The sequence below is a fragment of the Bombus affinis genome, chromosome 18, assembly GCF_024516045.1.
Source record: "Bombus affinis isolate iyBomAffi1 chromosome 18, iyBomAffi1.2, whole genome shotgun sequence".
NCBI lineage: Eukaryota > Metazoa > Arthropoda > Insecta > Hymenoptera > Apidae > Bombus > Bombus affinis.
In genome coordinates this window covers 3,809,171-3,829,370 of record NC_066361.1, presented here as the reverse complement: position 1 = coordinate 3,829,370, position 20,200 = coordinate 3,809,171, and the positions used below count along the sequence as shown (strand labels likewise).

Sequence of the window (20,200 nt, the reverse complement as noted above, 5' to 3'; positions counted from 1 at the left end):
CCGATTAAACGCGGCCGTTTGATGCATTTAAAAAGCAGCGCAATTAATGTTGGCCTGCAGGCTGTTAACGGTATACCATATGCATTTACCTACGTACAAACCGTGTAACATCTTTTTCTTACTCTTTTTCTTTACCTTTATCCTCTTTTTTTTAACTTTTTTTCCCGCCATCTTGTTTCGCAGTTCTCGCAACATGGCTCTCGATGCATCGCAATTCTGCCGGTGAAATTCGACGAAATGAGAATGATACTTTGATGAAGGGGTGGCGGCGGTGCAGGATGTCAGGTGGCGGCGCGTTGCCGGTTCTAATTAAAAAGCCGTGTTGGCATCAGCCAGCGGCCGGGACATAACCTCTTTTTCCCCGCGTATATTTTTTTCCCCCATTTTTGAAATGGCCGCGCCACGCTTACGTAATACCAACAAGCTGGCCGCATCTCCCACCGCCCCCGTCCCCCGCGCTGACCCTTCGCCCTTGGTCCGCGGGCAAACGAGCTCTCGCGGTGTTAACGTGCACATGTTCGGTGCTTTCACAATAATTCTCTACCCCCGTAGCTCTCGCAATTCGGACACAATAAAAACTGCAGCGAGACAGTTTGGCGGGCAAGTGTGATGAAAGGGCTTTCGCGAAAATTTTTTTCCCCAACGCACTACGGCCACTCTGCCTATTTTTCTTCTTTTTGCCTGCCTTTTTTAGTGACTGTTTTTCTCGATATGTACTTTGTTTTTTTTCCCCTGTGGCTTTTCGTTTTTTGTTTTAATCGCTTCGAAGTACTTGAAAGCAGACGTGCTTGACACGCGCAGATACGCGGCCCGGATGATGGACGACGCTGGAACCGTGTCGATGACGAGCTGACGGACGTTTCTCAGCTGTCCTGGCTGCTGCTGGTTAAAATCGCCATTTTTCTAATCGTCTTCTGCAGATTTGATAGATATGGATTGGTAAAATATGGCAGCAATGAAATTACTATTTTGAAATATTCTTTATTCAAAAAATTACATTACGTTTCTTATTCCGATATTACGTGATTTATTAGATCATTAACAAGCATTATTTTACAATTACACGTATAACATACTATTAGGTTGTCCGGAAAGTTTCTTTAGTTTTATGAGGAAACAATAGACGCACGTTTTTTGGTTTTATTAAGATATGTATAATTTTATGTGCTAGACTAGGTTAGCTGCGTGTAGTGATACTTGTATGTGAATATCAGTGTGTGGAAGTATATGGGTGCGCGGCGTCTCAAATACAAAGGAATGTAAACTGTACAGTCGGTTAACAGTCGGCTATGGAAGAAATTGCTGAGACGTGTGCAAATGTGTATCGATAAATATCTTTGGAATCGCTTATCAAATAAGTATATAACTATTCTAATATGAATTCTAAATGTAAATTTAATGTCGCTATACCATTATTTCGGCTATTAAGATCCAAAATTCTCAACAAGTTTATTTTGTCGAATTACGTACGATCGATTTTGTTCTGTTGGGACAAACACGTCTGTACGAAGGTGCACTGTTGCAAAATCCATGTAAAACCTAAAACCTGTACATATTTTAACCTATTCTCAATCCCACAGATACATAAAAAATACGTTAGAAACTGGTGAAAAAAGCGAACATATCCCAAGATGGACGACAAGATCGCACGCCATATCCCCGAGCGACGAATGACACATCCCCTGAAAGGCATGCTCTTCCAATCCGTTGTAGCGACCCCTTAAACCGAACTGAATTGAACGGAACACCACCCCTACCGGAGCTACAACAGCCCGAGCGCAGAGACCTACTCGTATTATCCACAGTGACAGGATGGCGGAGTTATTAATGGCCGCGACAGTGACAAATGACGAACTGTCGGCGCAAGCAAGACTGATATGGCGGGCTTCATTCCTCTCTTCTCTCCTTCGGCCTGTCTCCTTTCTCTCTCTGCCCAACAGCCTCTCCGTTATATTCCCTCGTGGTTCCCGTCTCCGTTCATCCCCTCGTCCTCGACTCGACCTTCTCTCCCGTGTTTCTCTACCACCCTGACCAAGCCTCTCTCGTCCAAGCTTCGTGTCCAAACATGGGACAAACACGATACACCCAAGCCGTTTCTTCGAGTGATATCAATGATCGAGGAATCTTCCACGGGGACTCTCCCCTCGCGATCATTGATATTAGGAGTTAGTGAAGCGTAGGGCTTGCGCGGGATTATAGGAATTCGAGGAACCGTTTGCTGATGTCTGGAAGGTTCCCTCTGTCGTTTGTTCCATCAACGAGGAATTTCTTCTGATTCAAACGACGTTCGAGGGAGTTCCACCCTACCGATTCGTTCTATTGGTCTATTGGATCGTTAACGCGTTTGGATACGAAAATTACGTACGTCTTCGTGCGTGTTTCGTGCTCCGCCACTGGCCCGTTAAAAATGCCATGACATTCTTTCACGTACGTAGCCGCGTACGCGACGCCAAGTGGAATGCTGGTGCTGCGATAAACCGACAGAGGCGCGTGGTGGACAGTCATTTTTCTGGTTTACCTCTGGAAACATGTGCCGTGCTCGTTTATAATCCGAAACTAGAGTGGCGATCAAAGCCGATTCCAAAAAGTGGCTGGAAGAACAGGGGGAAAGAGCGGAGCGTGAACGAGCGTTCAACCGGCTACGAAATAAAACCGCGTTGTGTACAAAATCAAAATAAACATATTTACGAATTATCCATGGCAATAACTCACGCGCGGTTTGAATAGACGGCAGGGGGTCTCTTCTTTCTCGAACCCGTCTTCTCCCAACGTCTCACCCCCTCCGGCCGCTTAGCCTTCGAAACTCCTTCAGCCTCCTCTTCCTATCATTCGGTCGCTGCTTTGTATTCTACGTTGCTTGCTCGCTGCTCCCCTTTCCACCACCCTGCTAGTCGTCTCAAGCTTCACGATTCTCTCAGCCCCTTCTGTCGATCTTATACTCCTACTACCTTCCCCCCTTTGCGACCCCCTTTACCCTCTGGTGGATTCTTCTCACCGAAAACCCTCTTCTCTTATCCTCCTCCACTTTCTTCTTCTTCTTCTTCGCCTTTCTCGTCGTTGTCGTCGTCGTCCTCGACTTCTTCCCGAGGCTTCATTCTAAGGCAACTTGATCCACCCCTTTCCACCCCCCGGCCGAGCCATACCAACTTCTTTGATCCCCGCCGACCGCTCAACTTCGAAGGATCACCGGCAAGATTTTCGAAAGAATTCATAACTTTGCCCGGCGACTTAGCCGAGAAGAGATTCGCTGGCTCCGGGGACGGCCACCGGGTTATGTCGCTCCGGGGGGCTTGCACGACCCGCGTGGGACCTGGAATAACGTTCCGCGATTTCCGGAATGCGGAATTCGTCCGCTGAAACCGGCAATGTACGAAGGAGCAAAAGTTAGGGCGATGCCTCGCGATAGTAGCCCGGCAGAAATTGCCATTTCCTGTTCGAGACTTACACCGAGATCCTGCTTTCAAGACAGTGGAATTAATTGGAATTTTTATATACGCTTTATCCTCTGAAATACTCCATTTCTCTTAGTAATATCATTCTATGCTCATTCGAATCAAACAAATTTATAAAAATCCATCTTGAATTCTCAACATCATTCTCAGTAGCAGAAGTTGTGAATTTGTTGGAATTGAAAGGGCAGAGGCTAATACTATTAGGTTAGTTAGTATTTGTCATTACCAGCTAATGGTAAAATCCGCAATCATTTAATTGCCAAGCCAATATAAAGAATAAAAGATGAACCGTTCAATCGAAAGAACATAATCTTAGATCTTGATAACTTTTGCATAACTAAACTAATATTATTTGTTGAAGTGGTCACCGCTTCTAAGAAAACTCTACATCTGGTCTTTTTAGTTTTCTCAAGCACTGAAGCCATCGACAGCGTATAAACAATAGACTGGGACGAAGGCAGCGTCGAGAAACGTTAAGTTGGTATGACAGCTAGTTCTTACAAGTTAAGTTGGTACGACTCTGTTAACGACGCTCTTTTGTCTTAGGAGTCGACCACGTGTTAATTATCTTAGTGTATCCGGTGTGTTCAGACGTTTTGTACGAGGTGGTGAAATATAGAAAGCAAAATTAAATCTGTGTGAATTTATTAAATATCAACCCTAAATCTATATTTAATAACAGGTACACCATAGACATTAATCAGGCGACGATGGCTTTGGGGTGTACATCTAATAACCTCAACATTATTGAAACTGTATGATGTACGAGATACCTCGGCTGAAAAATGCTCTCCATAATAAACCAAATATAAAAATTCTAGTTAATTTCATATTAACACGTTGACTGCCACGACAACCGTATCGGGTGTCAACAAAGTTTCTGGTTGGACCGCGTAACCTATACTCGGGTGTCGCTTATCTGATTACTTGAGAAGGATCGTCGTAGATATTTGAAAAGATATTCCATAATAACAAAACTGTTGAATTGTTATAAAAGTAATACGAAAATGGTTTATTAAAAAATTATTTAGAATTCCCAACACCTTTAAGTGTTTTATTTGAAATTCACTTCCAGTGAATTTCTTTCTTTCTTTATGTATTTCAATTGTCTTATTTTCTAGTTAAAACGCAAGCAATCTGCATACAGTATGTTTTCTGATATTCCAGTGTTGATAAAATACAGTGCAAAATTCAGATTGTTTAACAAGGTACTTTCAGACAACCCTAACAATTTTGCAACTAATAATCGTCTAAATATTCTAATATTTATATTCTTGCTTGTCGCAATTTTGTAAACCGTCAAAGCGTTTATAACAGAAATTCTCAGAAGAGTCGAATGCCAAGTTTTCATTTGATTCCTGTTCCAATTGCGGTGGCATAAGAAACCATTTGGTCGGAACAATCTATACTCGACAACAGCTAGTGGTTTTAACGTTGCGAACAAACGAAACGAGAGATGATTCTTGAGACCAGCGCTCGAGCGACTCGTGTTACTAAAATATCGATGGGGCACCTAGCAGAGGACGCTTGGTACTGCCGCACGCGTGGCCTGACGCAGATTTCTTTGACGCGTGGCAGTCAACGTGTCAATTAGCTAATTAGTGAATTAATTCGTCAATTTCATAAGTAACACAAGTTAATTTCACGTACTACGGACCGAGTGATCGCAAAATTGCAAAAACTGTTCGTTCGACAAAATCGTACAAACCTGTATGCGTAACATTAATTGCAAAATTATTTCACCAGATTGGATTTCTTGGGACCAGAGGTTAGGAAACCAAGGAACGCTGTAACTTCGTATTCCACCGAAGAAACGATCGGTTAAGTTTCTAATCGATACGAGCGACGAATCCGGAAAAAGAATTTCATCCTGTAGATATATTTGATTGACAGGAGGGGGGATGGCGGAGCAAGGGAAGGGGAAATTGGAGAAACGAGAGGGGAGTGGGATAAGAGAGACAGAGGAGCCAGCAGCAGCAGCACGCAAGTCTGATCTGCTCATGAGCGTGGAAATCCCTCGTGGCAGCCTTGGGGTTCCGAAACATCAGCGTGATTGCGTTTCTCCAGTGGAGGTATTCCATTACCAGGGCGAGCGGGTACCCTCATTCCAGTTCCACCCCCTGGAAACGTTGGTTGTCGTGCCTCGCTATCCCCGTTACTCTGGTGCACGCTCGCCAGTATCGTGCATCGACGTGCAAACCGATATCGCCGATAGATCGTCCGGACATCGTTGCAAATGCGCCTACAGCAGTTGATGAACTTGCGCTGCAGGGTGCCCGTAAATTCGACGCGAGGATTTCGTTTCAATTATCGATCCACAGAGTATAATTAGCGCGTTGGAATATTGTTTTTGATATTATCTATTTTCATATTTTATGCGAATATTAATAGGTTTCTTTTTTTAGGGAAAATTCAAGGTCCTTGTTTGCTGGATAATAATAATAGATAGGACAGGTTCGTGTCCTTGTAGATGTTCAAGCTTCGTTCCAATTATCGACCCACAGCGTATAATTAGCGCGTTAGAATATTGTTTTTCACATTTTTTACTTTAATAATAATAGGTTTCCTTTTAGGACAAATTTCAAAATCCTTGTTTGCTGAATAATATTAATGGATAGGACAGGCTCGTGTCCTTGTAGATGTTCAAGCTTCGTTCCAATTATCGACCCACAGCGTATAATTAGCGCGTTAAAATATTGTTTTTCATATTTTTTAACTTAATAATAGTAGCTTTCTTTTTAGGAAAAAATTGAAGATCTTTGTTTGCTGAATAATATTAATAGATAGGTTAGGTCAATTCATTTTATATTAACAATATCTTTCACTTTTTATTACACATGTTGTAGTTATAATTAAGAAAATCACAAGACAGAAACATAACAAGTTAGATATTCTCGTGTTTTACAGAGAAACAATTATAAAACTCGATACTGTCAATTTAGGAAAAATTCAGAGATCCTTGTTTGCTGACTAATATTAACAGATAGGTTAGGTTCGTGTCTTTATAGAATTCAATTAATTTTATATCAACAATATCTTCTACTTTGTATTACACTTGTTGTAGTTATAATTAAGAAAATCACAAGACAGAAACATAGCAAGTTAGATATTCTCATGTTTTACAGAGAAACAATTATAAAATTCGATACTGTCAATTTAAGAAAAATTCAGAGATTCTTCTTTGCTGAATAATATTAATAAATAGATTCGTGTCCTTGTAGATGTTCAAGTTGTAAAACGGTTATGGAGGGTAATAGGAGAAATGAGTCACAGGGAATTTGAGACTCGCAGATAATGACCTGTGAAATACACTGGCTACGACCTTGTTTTCAAATTAATCTTCTTTACGCTCTGAATATTTCTTCTGCGAATGAACTTGTTTATTGGAACGTCTGGAATGATCGATACAAGAAAACAATTCGTTCCTAATCATTCGTTATTTTTCTATCGTTTTATAAATATTCTTAAACAATTTTCTATTAACGTTTACTCAAAAAGCTATGGGAATTCATGACGAATTATGTGATAGGGATGGGACAGCGCGATGAATCGAACCGAGTGAACTAACATGGCGCATACAACAGGCCAGTCGTACCAAGTTTAATCAGAAATTGACACAGGGATGCCTGTCCTGTTTTCATTAACATTCCACAAATCCTGCAACAAATTAAATTACTTCGCCATCGCTGAGGCTAATGAATGTCGGGCTAGGGTGGCACCGGAAGAGGAGCGGAGAATTCTGAGCGACAGAGAATAGTAGGGAGCGCAGCTGATAATCGATAGCTCTCGAAAGTTTAGTTCATTCGTTCGTACGACTCGGTTCTCTAGCAGACATCCTCGCCGCGATTAAATTGCCCCATGGAAATGGAGATCTCGCGTGCGAAACCTCTGTCCTTTGCCTCTTACCAACGCTCCAGATACCGATTGGTGGGGGGGAAAAAAAAGTTAATTCGAAAAATTAATCGAATTTCCTTGAGTTCGCCCCATTCTTAACGCCTATGTTCTTCTCATTAATATCAAATTAAAAAGAATCCATAATTAAAGAATGTATTTTTTAATTAATTATTATTAAGTTTGTATTACATATATTGTAGTTATAATTATGAAAATCTCAAGACAGAAACATAACAAGTTAAATATTCTCATGTTTTACAGAGAAACAATTGTAAAACTCAATTTAGGAACAATTCAAAGATCCTTGTTTGCTGAATAATATTAATAGATAGGTTAGGTTCATGTCCTTGTAAGATGTTCAAGCTTCGTTTCAATTATAGATCCACAGTGTATAATTAGCACGTTAAAATATTGTTTTTCATATTTTTTAACTTAATAATATTAGGTTTCTTTTTAGGAAAAATTCAGAGATCTTTGTTTGCTGAATAATATCAATAGATAGGTTAGGTTCATGTCCTTGTAAGATGTTCAAGCTTCGTTTCAATTATAGATCCACAGTGTATAATTAGCTCGTTAAAATATTGTTTTTCACATTTTTTACTTTAATAATAATAGGTTTCTTTTTAAGAAAAATTCGAAGATCTTTGTTTACTGAATAATATTAATGGATAGGTTAGGTTCATGTCCTTGTAAGATGTTCAAGCTTCGTTTCAATTATAGATCCACAGTGTATAATTAGCTCGTTAAAATATTGTTTTTCATATTTTTTAACTTAATAATATTAGGTTTCTTTTGAGGAAAAATTCAAATATCTTTGTTTGCTGAATAATATCAATAGATAGGTTAGGTTTGTGTCCTTGTAAGATGTTCAAGCTTCGTTTCAATTATAGATCCACAGTTTATAATTAGCTCGTTAAAATATTGTTTTTCACATTTTTTACTTTAATAATAATAGGTTTCTTTTTAAGAAAAATTCGAAGATTTTTGTTTACTGAATAATATTAATGGATAGGTTAGGTTCATGTCCTTGTAGATGTTCAAGCTTCGTTTCAATTATAGATCCACAGTGTATAATTAGCTCATTAAAATATTGTTTTTCATATTCTTTAACTTAATAATAATAGGTTTCTTTTTAGGAAAAATTCAGAGATCCTTGTTTGCTGAATAATATTAACAGATAGGTTAGGTTCGTGTCCTTGTAGAATTCAATTAATTTTATATTAACAACATCTTTCACTCTACATGTTTTACTTCATATTTTCCCTGAACACTTCGAAAATCATTATAAATCGTTATAAATCGTAAGATTCATCAGCTACTTCTAAAACACTCGTATCTTTCGATTTAATTCAGCGCATTAAAATGCTCGCTTCTAGCCATCAACTAACATCGAAGTTGTCATATTTTTCCCAATTACAATGAACAAAATTCAAAGAAGAACCACAACTTCCCATAGAACTTCATCAAGCCAGCATTTTATGTCAATTACAGTTACAGTACAAAAGTGAATGCTATGAATGTCAGGAATTTTATCAAAACAAAATAAACGACAAAATCTGGTTGTACGGCATCGAATCGACGATTCTCCGCCAGAGAAACGAAAACAAAGCAAAAGAAAAACGCGATCAATCACCGATCACTGGACATTGCATTAACTTCCCGCTCAACCGTACTATCAGCGGCGGTGGTTTCGCATCGCAACGTCAATGGCAACGTTCCCCTGGTCCTTTCGAGCGTTTCGGTTGGCGACCGTGCTCGTACGTGTGCTGCTGGTTAAGTGTAGATGGTAGGTAAGCGACGCCGGCGTCCAGATTCCACGACAGCGAGCGGAATAGAAGCGCAGCGACGACGCGGCCGGGGGTTGAAGCGGGTAATGGGGTTTGCTGGGAGTGACGCGAGGCTAACCGAGCGGAATCACGAGCTCCCAGGAATCGAATCCATGCGTCACCCAGGCCTGCCAACACCATTTGCAGCTAGCAACTTGCACGGGCCTCAAGTTCTGCCAGCAGACATCGAGCGGAAACGTTGCCCGCTTTCGATTAAAGATCGCTAACTTCTCTCTGTCCCGCTCACTGTTCCTCTTTCCTCTCAAAGACCGCGGGGAAATCGTTTCTGCGTGCGCCGATTGTTGATTTTATGATTTAACCGAGCAAACGGCGGACGGGCCGTGACACGAGCCTCGTTCTATGTTTGGAATTTTAGTCAATGGACCGGCGATTCTGCCGTTGATCGTTTCAAATTGAAATCCATTAAGAGCAACGATACGGCTGTTGTTTGGGCGGCGACAAATGGCGCGCGGATAGAGCCGCTGTTTGTAACGCCGACGCTAATGAGACGCTATATCTCTAATCGGCCTCTCCGCTCAGATTCCTAGCTTTTTCAAATTCGATCGCACAGCAACGAAGAATAAATTTGCCCGAGGCAACGCTAACTTCCCTTGCCGTACCATACCTGTTGAGTACAGACGCGAAGATTGAAAATAAAGATCGACCGGATGTCGCGGAAATCGGCTGTCAAGGCCACCTCGACGACGAATTCACGACAAAATCAACGGGGGATGAAGGAAGCGAAGGAGCAGGTTCTCAGCAGGTCTCGGATTAATGGCTCTGGTTGGTTGTGAAACGGCGATCGGGACAATTTGGCGGGGCGTGGGGAGGGGGGGGGGGTGGCTGCGGGCGGATTCCACGGCGAAGGACGATGGCAGGAACAATTGCCGAGCCAACTCCCCGAGCAACCTAAGCAACGTCTCGCTCTCGTCTACGCGGCGCTGCGCCGCGTAAATGATGGCGCCCAACATTATCTATTGTGCGCCCATTCCATTTAATATTGTATTCCATAACGCAAACAAAGGTAAAATGCGAATTAATGTACTCGATTTATCACGCTTTTGTTGCGCGCTGGGACGCGAGCGAGCGAGCCGGGACCAGGCTGCTTCGTCTTTCTCTAACCTGGTGCTCTCTCTATTCCGCTGCACACCCCTTTTACCCCACCCCTTTCCACCGCTGAATGCGCCACTTCGCGAGCTTCGACACCAGCGAGAGAAACCACCCCTGGAATATTCTTTCCTCTCGCATGCTCTCAACGTATTTTTCTTTCGAAATCTTTGCGCGCCCCCTTCTTCCTCCTCTTCTCTTTCAGCCTTTCTTTTCCACTCGTCGTTCGTCCGTTTCGCTTGAAAAGGTCTTTCAACGTCGTTGTTACCGTGCAAGAACGATGCTCGGTGTTTCGTTGCGAGCACGTTAGCGCGAGCATCGTTTGCTCGCTGAGCGAACATTAAAGGTATTTACAGCGTGAATTGTACTTCTTCAGCGCTATGAGATCCACTTCCGTACGCGGAAGAAGGTCTTTAGCAGGACTATACCGGTAATATGGATTTCGGCAGCGGAAAATTCTTAAACGTTTCTCGTTAAAATTATGCGTCTGCTGTGTTGCGACGGTCGAAGAAAAAATATTGTATATTGGCTTTTTCTATTTTTTCCATGGTCTCTCTTTTTCCGACAAGCTGTATTTATCCAATGCGTTTTTGAAATCTCCCTTATCTCCCGCCATGTTCATTGGTCTTCCTCCGACCGTTGCCATCTTTTCTTTCCCTAACCTCACTTTATTTGCCACGCTTTTGACTTCCTAACCTAACCTCTTCTCCTCTAGTTTTTCTAATTTGTATCTTTCTCTCGTTCCTCGCTTCTCTTCGCTTTTCTTTCACTCCCCCCTCGTATACTCGCCCTTTATTTTCCCTTCTCCCTCTCACTCTGTGCTTCCTTTTCCCTTTTCCCTTCACACTTCACATTTTCCACAGAGCTGAACCAAACCGAAACTTTCTATCGTATATTGAAATAACGCAGAGGTTATCTCTGGTCTTTTATTTGTACCCCTTATCGAAGATCAATGTTCAGAGGCTGTCAGCTACTAATGAAGATCGTATCACCGAGGCGATCTAAAGGGCAACATAATAATTCAAATGGAACGCCTGGACCATTTACAAATGGCCGACGAGGGATCGCACGCGAAAGGAAGATACCGAGGGTCACGATTCAAAGACGTATGGAATTAATCGGTACAAGAAGAAACGCGGATCATGAAAGATTTCTCAGAAATGCTATCTTTCGCCATTCTACGGAATTCCATGATTTTTAGAAAAACACTGTACGTCGTGGAAGGGACGAGCAGTGCGATGAGATCCTCAACGACCATTTTTCTTTGTTGTCTGTGAATTCCGCGAGGAAAGGGGACTTATGATGTTCTTCCTTATGTCGTTTTATTTCATTCTTCTCCCTTATGTTGTATTTGCTTAGAAAAGAGCAATTGTGGTTTTGCGTTTATGGCTTAACAGTAGAACCATCTATATTCGTTCGGTATACACAGGTTGTTGATATTGCAGCAGAAAGCGATACAATGCCGAGCACAAGAAAGCGCGTTAGGTGTTCGGCAGTTATGGAATAGTGTAACTTAATAGTCTACTTATCTTATCTAACGTTGACAAATATTTTCAATCTGTACGTAATATGAGAAAAATCTGAATTTATGTTAAACCAGTTCTTAGGACATTACAGTTCCTGTCGTTTGTTAAAATGTGAACAATATTCAAATATAAAAATTAGAGAATTGTAACGGGATTAAAATTTGAACACTCGTTCGAGCTTTCCATTTAATTACGCTGTTGAATCCTCTTTGAATTTTACTGACATCTTGAGACTTCCATCTTCCTATTGACATCTGCTTGTCTATGCAAATTACTTTAAATGTATGATATTCTCTAAATGCTTATACAATTTTGGGGATTAAAATGTACAAGTATAAAGTATACAAAATATTCAATGTTAACAACTCCTTTGAATAATTAAAAATGAAAGTCACTACACTATACTATAACATAAAGTAGGAGTTTTAAAATAAAGTTGTAAAACCAGTCAATGTAACTGTTGTGTTAGTTCTAGTGTTAATGTTCTCTAAATGTTTATACAATTATGGGAGATTAAAATGTACAAAATATTCAATGTTAAGAACTCATTTGAATAATTAAGGATAGAAATCACTATAGTACACCATAACATGAAGTAGGAACTTTTAAATAAAATTGTAAAACCAATCAATTTGACTGATATGTTAGTTGTAATGTTAATAATGTGTATATAATTGTAGGAGATTAAAATGTACAAAATATTCAATGTTAAGAACTCATTTCAATAATTAAGGATGGAAATCACTATGGTACACCATAACATGAAGTAGGAATTTTAAAATAAAATTGTAAAACAAATCAATTTGACTGGTGTGTTAGTTGTAATGTTAATAATGTGTATATAATTGTAGGAGATTAAAATGTACAAAATATTCAATGTTAAGAACTCATTTGAATAATTAGGGATGGAAATCACTATACTATACTATAACACAAAGTAGGAATTTAAAAATAAAATTGTAAAACAAGTTAATTTGACTGGAGTGTTAGTTCTAGTGTTAATAATGTGTTTATAATTGTAGGAGATTAAAATGTACAAAATATTCAATGTTAAGAACTCATTTGAATAATTAGGGATGGAAATCACTATACTATACTATAACACAAAGTAGGAATTTAAAAATAAAATTGTAAAACAAGTTAATTTGACTGGAGTGTTAGTTCTAGTGTTAATAATATGTTTATAATTGTAGGAGATTAAAATGTACAAAATATTCAATGTTAAGAACTCATTTCAATAATTAAGGATGGAAATCACTATAGTACACCATAACATGAAGTAGGAACTTTTAAATAAAATTGTAAAACCAATCAATTTGACTGATATGTTAGTTGTAATGTTAATAATGTTTATACAATTGTGGGAGATTAAAATGTACAAGTATAAAGTATACAAAATATTCAATGTTTGAATAATTAAGGATGGAAATCACAATATTTGTTATAAAAATCTGAATTTGCACAGACATTCGCAACTTCTATATATAATAACCTGATGACATCGAGTAAACTTCGAAATTCCAAAATTTCTGAAAATCAAATGGTAAATATGTTACTCAAAGCGTCGATGTTTTGGCTCATTTTGCAGGATAATTAAACGATGGAAAAATGTGGAAAAGCATCGGGACGCAGGCTTAGCCGGTGCGCAACTTTTCCACTGAACTTGCCAACGAGTCTCGAAGTTTGTCACATTCATCATTGTTCTTGCCAGCCGACCTTCTTTCTACGGTTCTTCTCTTCGATTTCTTTTCATACGCGACGCGCCACCTCGTAAATTCGAAAACGCGGGAAACGCGTCCCAACGAAGATTCTACTGTGACACACTTAACAGCGTATTCGCGCAAAAACCAGGTCGACGAGATCTGAAAATTCTGCTTTAACTTCGACCACGAACAGTTCCCAGATCGCTTCATCCCTCGCGTGGAAAAACAAAACGTTCTAACAGCTTTATAGGTTTTCGTTGTCTGTGGTTGTAGACGACACCAGAAACAAAAGAAATGAAATATCTCTTGCTAAAAGAAACCCAGGAAGATCTGTTACATTCCTTCGAACACAAATATGTTTATCGTGTTAATCCACGTATGACGAGGGCTGGGTCAATTCTGACCCAGTCAGATATTTCCTGTTTTTCAGTTAAATTTATTGTAATTAAACGCGTTATTATTGAATGTTTATTAATTTTTTATTCTTATTTTATGGGAACTTTTATAGAGCAGAGTGCAACCAATATGGAAATACATCAAACATTCAAAATACAAGCTACAACCTTTAATAGCCAAAACGAACCTCTATTTACACGATACTGTATTTCTTCGTTACGTTTACGTTCATAAAAATACGAATTTGCATAAATATCCACGTTCAAGTTGTTGTATAAAACGCTTTCTCGATCAACTCTTCGTTGAATCGTTACAACAATACGACGACAATGATCCAAATATCAAGAGAAAGCTCCTTCCATTATTATCGTAACATTACAGGAAACAACTGTCGCCTGAATCTGCATTGTAAACGAGAAAAAGAGACAACAGGTTTCTACTTGAGAAATTTGCTGGAAAATGGCGAGCGTTTGGGGCTGACGGCGCTGGAAAATACAAAAATGACGGACAACGGGTAGGACGCGCGCGATTGGTCGAGGCGAGTGACCGGAAACGCGAAAAGAGTGGCCGGTGACAAACGGCGACGTGTATCGCGAACTCTGAATAAAACAAATGAGAACGGAACAAAGCTGACAGAGGCGACCGAACGATACGAACAACGCGGAATCCGAGGGTGAAAGTGGGCGAGGCCTCCGGCTAAGGGGTAGTTCGGCTAATGCGCGATGATTAAACTAACAGCTGCCACCAATCACTCTGCCACGAAAACCCTCTGATCTTCTACCCGGTTCGTCATTCCAAGCCGGCGCTCAACAATTCTTCGGCGTGTCCATTTTTTCCGTTACATTCGTGTTTCTTATCTATCAGCATCCCTGACACAATTCCCCGCGTTATCGTGTCATCATTTCTCGGAGGCGAACCGTGCAGGTGAATCGTGTGTCGATAACAACTCGTAAAAATGAAAGAGAAGAAGACCTAACCTCAATCTAATTTGCACCGTATAAAATTCACCAATATGGGTTTTCGTTATTTCTTTTTATCATCTCCACTCATTTCACTCATTTCCACTCTATTCTATCGCACTGCCTTAATTATTCTATCTGTAAATACTAAAACTGGAAACTACGAATTAACCGCAAATGAGTAAACACTATCACAATTTCGGGCTTTAGTCTCCTTGCTGCGTCTTCTTCCTGTCCTTTGCTTTCCTCTTCTCAATTATTGCTTTCGGTTCTGTTAAACCTTCTGCCGTCTCATTTACCGTTTCTCCTATGTCCTTTGATCCTCCCGTTATTTCACATTCTTCTATTACGTGTCTCAGGTTTCCTCCTTTCCTTTCACACAGTCTGCATCTTTTTTCTCAGTGTTCCTTTGCTTTGGTCTCGTTTCCACGTCTGAATCTCGCTAGTATTCCTCTGTCCTTCCACTTCATCCTCCCATCTAGGGAATTTTCATTATTAATGTTAGTTAAATATAGTCTTAATTTTTTGAATCGTGGTAATTATTCCACGTTCGTATTTGAGGGCACTGGCTTAAACAAACAGAAAGTAGAATAAAATAACCATGTGGATGATTCATAATCCTAATTCCATCCGAGCCACAGAATAATCGAGCGTCAACCATAACCTATTAATAGCATCGGTGACGGGGCAAAAATTTATTTATGGAGTTCATTCGTTATCGAGGCATCGAAGCCTATAGCGAGCCTCGATGCGCACTCGTGCGAAACTCGCGTGTTTTTGAACACGCGCGACGAACGCAATTGTTTACTTGATAAAAACAATACATCGAAGCAGAGTGGAATCCGCGCGTGGCTCTGTCAACAAACGAAAATAATCTGCCGAGCAAACAAGATGGGGCAAAAGTATCGCGTGACAACAGCATGCGAATTCAGTTCGATGGAAACATTTGGAGTCGCGTCTCTGGTTAGGTTACAGTCAGTGAGCTGCATTAATTTCTAACGAAACGCTAGAGATCCGCTAATTTATGCTTCGTCTTGTTTACAGTGGGAGAAAAATCAACGGAAGCCGGCGTTCGCGTTACTCATCGCGATATTGACGCTAATTACCGATTCGTCGAACGTGGAAATTTATTCGCCGGGCAAATTAATTAGGGTGGACGCAGCTTTTAACGGCATCTCGGATCGTTTCTCTTGCAGATGAATTACCCAGAATGCTTGGTTACCTCGGCAGGCGACAGGTGAAGCGTATCAAGTTGTTGGATGAGCCGCGTTATCGGTGTGAAAATAACGGCCACGAATCTAATGAGTCGCGTCTGACCACCGGTTTTTAAACGATGCAGATTAGGAAATTCGATAAGATCCGATTACACGTCGCGATCCGTGTTAATAATTGCATGCACGAAGAGACGAATCATCGACGCCATGATGCGTATCCCTTCACAAAGTCAGATAAGCAAACTCATTCGGACTATGGTACCGTCTGACGAATATATCGTTGAATGAATTAATGAATTCAGGTTGGACTGTTCATCTTCTGGTTTACACGCGCCAATGCTGAACGCTTTGAACTTATATGGTTACTTGATGACGTTTCAATTAGTTTTCTGACACAGAAATATCCTTTTTCTCTCCATACGGTAGATATTATTTGTCGATGTAAGTACTGTCATTTTATATATAATGGACACCTGTAGGAAACCTTTTATGGATATTACTGGCAATAATTATTTGAACGTTCAATTATTTATCGCATTAATAAGCCGTAATGTTTTTAGTGGCTTTCATCTTCAACGCTAATTATATGCTCGAGACTGCTATTCGAGCTGTGTACTAATTTTTTGATTTCATCGAACGACTTATTCTACACACGTTTTCAAAATGATCCCACATTTTACCAATGTAATCGCAATACTCGTATCTTATGAGTATGTTAATTGTTGAGCATGAGTAATGTATAGGTTTGTGGTACAAGTGTAATGTATAGGTTTATGCTGATCCACACTCTCTTAGTGTTACAATACAATGGAATAATAGGAAGCACGTTCATGTATTTACAGCAAAAGGACATTGCTAAGAAGGTTCAGATTTTTCATGAAGTTTTGAACAATCTGTGCTTATATTTTCTATTTGATTATACCCACAGGGTACACTTAGAATGTTTGGCTTTTTCATTTATTTTAAAACATCATATTTATACTTTAGAATATTAATTTAAATAATAATGTGTGGATTTGTTATTACCTACTTTGATAGGTTAGATTTTTCATGAAGCTTTGAATAATCTGTGTTTACATATTCTGTTTGATTATACCCACAGGGTACACTTAGAATGTTTGGCTTTTTCATTTATTTTAAGACATTCTATTTATGCTTTAGAATATTAATTTAAATAATAATGTGTGGATTTGTTATTACCTACTTTGATAGGTTAGATTTTTCATGAAGCTTTGAATAATCTGTGTTTACATATTCTGTTTGATTATACCCATAGAGTACACTTAAAATGTTTTTTCATTTATTTTAAGACATCTTATTTACGCTTTAGAATACTAATTTAAATAATAATGTGTGAGTTTGTTATTATCCATTTTGATAGGTTGGTCCTACTCTTAGGATTCTTTATAAGATTGATTGGTAGAAGAATAAGTGGATGAATTTGTAATAGGAAAATAAATTGAAGTAAACAAGTATAATGTACAAGTTTATGCTGATCCAGATCCTTATTCTTTTAGTGTTACAATACAATGAAATAATATTGAGCACGTTCATTTATTTACAGCAGAAGGACATTGCCAAAAAGGTTAACCTTATAGCTGTAGCTGAAGGCTACAAGAAACAACAATAGAAACCTACTTATAGCTCTTTTGTTTCCACACCTTGTAACCCAAAACATAATTCATATTCAAGGGCACAATAATATGCACCTTTCCTTATTTACAACATTTTTGTCTCACTAAATTCTATTTTCTGCTTAATAGCGGTCCTCGGGTCACAGATACACACAAATAAAGATGTACAATTTTTCTCAAAGCAGTTGCTTCAACACCAACAAAACCTAAGAAGATTTTCCACATTGTAATGATATTGTTACAAGTTTTCAAGAGCTCAAATACCTTCAGTCATTGTAAGTACTCGAAGCTACTTCTAAATTATATACCGCACAAATAGAACTCAAAATATTTAAATTTACCAGAAAATGAATTATCCAGAAATTTCACAGTCTCGTGTCATTTTTCCATAAATTACCGATAACTTCGTTACGGCCGTTCCAGAGAATCGGGCGTCAACTCGATAATGGACGCTGCCGTCACAATAACGTGTTGTGTTTCACAACAAGGGAGGCGTACTACGCTCGTGGTTTCCATCGGCAACCGAAATACAAAGACTCTGTGGAATCATCAATCAAATCGAATCAATGAGCCCTTTGTAGAGGCCGATTTGGCTACTTATTCATTTATCATTATTAGAGGCGCGGCGTTGCGTCCGCAGCGAAACCTCCCACCTTCTGTCTCGAACCATTTACCTTCATTCATCACCGTGCTAACTCATACAAATTGTTTTATTCACCTTATCAGCCATTACGATTCGCGTCTGCCAGATGAATTTTGACGTGTTGCACCACCGGTTCTAGCACCATCATAATTCAAAAACTAGATCGTTACCTGTCATCGAGTTAAACCGTACACTATTATCGATCAGTGGTGCAACTTTTTAAAAGGACAACGCGTTAACGTTAGCAGATAGCAGAAACAAGACAAATCTTGATGACATTATCATTTTTCTTTATTTCTAAATTTATGAGATTGATCAGACGGTTCATGTTTAAAGAGACTGAAAGTCACAGTTTTATACGTCAAGATTTCATACCTCGGTTCTAACTTCATTTTCACAACTTGAAAAAGTGCCATTAATTCTTTTCATTTAGCACGATATTTTCCTTTTGGTGATACATGGATCTGCTGAAACTAAACAACTATAAGCTACATTTACGTTAACTGTACTTTATATTGTTTCTTACTCTACATTGCACTCTTCTATTTTCCTTCTATTCTCTTCTCTCCTTTCCATTCGATTAATTCGTTCATTGTCATACTTAGATATTTTCTGGAAAATGGCAATGGATTAAACGACCTTGCTACGGTTCCAAGTCCTCCGTTTCTTTCCCTCCTACGCACGAACGTGACATAACAAAGGAAGAAGTTAACCAACCAGAAAGAAGGAACGCAAAGAACGAGATACTTCGTCTGGGAATTTGTAAAATATTCAGAAAGAGAAAGCGATGGCGAATTAAGGGAGTATGCGTTGCCAATAAGAGGAATTACCACGCTGATTCCAACGAACCAACATGGCGTCGTTAATTCTGGCTCCTCGTTGGTTTGCCCTGCCGCGCCGTCAGGACGTCGCCGAAGTTTTCAAGCCGAATCGGCTGTGCTTGATAAAAATGTACATATTCAGCGAGCGGCGGGAATTATGCATCGTCTAGCGCGCGCTTTCGCGTGTCTTGGCGAATTAAGCCGGAGGCGTCGCTGGTAACGGCGCGAAAATCATCTGTCTACCGAGAATACGTAATTTTTCCAGCAACCTGGCACGCAATTTTTTCGTCAGCCTCGCGCCCGCCGACCGATCGCAAGCCGAACGATCCTCTTTTTCCGCACGCGTTTCGACGCTCGTCCGCCGTCAATTGGACGTTTCCTCCTTCTGCCATCCACTCGCCTGAGAACCTTTCTCCTCCCATTACGCAGCTGTATATTCTGTAGCTGCGTTTTCCGACTATCTTCGTTTACGTTTCTCGTTCCAAGCCTGTCCAGCAGAATTTTTCTTTCGAAAATGAAGCACGACAGTATGGGCCATGGTGCGCATAAATTGGGCAAAACAGGCGAGTCAGATGTTATTTTTTCATTGCTACACGTAGCTTCATTTGCAGTGGGCGGGTGGAGGATTCGATCTGTTGGCTTGGCACCTAAGTGCTTGGCAACTAAGTGTCATTAGATGCTAATGACAAAATCCGCAGTCACTTAGTTTCCATAGATTGTGACCGACGATATTGGTGACATGTAGAAATTGCTCATCTCATGATATTCCTAGCTAACTGAACAGGAGTTAGCTATACCATGTTGCAGCACAATATCAAACGCAAGCTACGGATGACAATGTGCGATCAATTTATGCGCACCATGGCCCATACTATCGTGCGCTACGATAGAAAATAACATTGGCGAAGCTAAAAGTGAAACTTTGATCTTTTTGCACATCTTGGAACAGTTGCTCTTTCTTCTATTCTTTCGATTTTCCATTCTCCTGGCTTGGGAGTCGTCGGTGTTTCATAGGCAACAAACGT

At 39.8% G+C, this 20,200-nt stretch overlaps 3 long non-coding RNA genes across 3 annotated transcripts in view; 1 reads left to right on the top strand and 2 right to left on the bottom strand.

The window, feature by feature from the left end:
* Positions 1-20,200, bottom strand: part of LOC126926672 (uncharacterized) — a 148,750-nt gene that overhangs the window by 51,880 nt on the left and 76,670 nt on the right. The window lies entirely within an intron of this gene.
* On the bottom strand, positions 962-7,747 carry LOC126926700 (uncharacterized). Its single transcript, XR_007714790.1, has 2 exons — positions 2,713-7,747; positions 962-2,639 (listed from the first exon to the last, which is right to left on the bottom strand). It is a non-coding gene; the product is annotated as an uncharacterized LOC126926700 (long non-coding RNA).
* Positions 5,905-8,445, top strand: LOC126926729 (uncharacterized). Its single transcript, XR_007714821.1, has 4 exons — positions 5,905-6,013; positions 7,792-7,961; positions 8,132-8,193; positions 8,364-8,445. It is a non-coding gene; the product is annotated as an uncharacterized LOC126926729 (long non-coding RNA).